We start from the raw sequence: 203 nt of genomic DNA on the forward strand, positions 1-203 counted from the left end.
TTGCTGGAGGCTGAATTATCAGTAGAAAATCTTCATTCCCTGAAATATCTAGTTTGCTGGTGCCATGTGGAACCTTCTGAAGGCCCGACCTCTTCTCTCTACCAAAATTAATCTACATATTTAACGCAATCCCAATCAAAGTGCCAGAAAAACCAGATTCTTTATCCCAGCATTTCACCATGTGTGTCTCATCTCCTTTTATT

Source organism: Tupaia chinensis, unplaced genomic scaffold (genome assembly GCF_000334495.1).
Source record: "Tupaia chinensis unplaced genomic scaffold, TupChi_1.0 Scaffold000164_1, whole genome shotgun sequence".
In the NCBI taxonomy this organism is placed as follows: domain Eukaryota; kingdom Metazoa; phylum Chordata; class Mammalia; order Scandentia; family Tupaiidae; genus Tupaia; species Tupaia belangeri.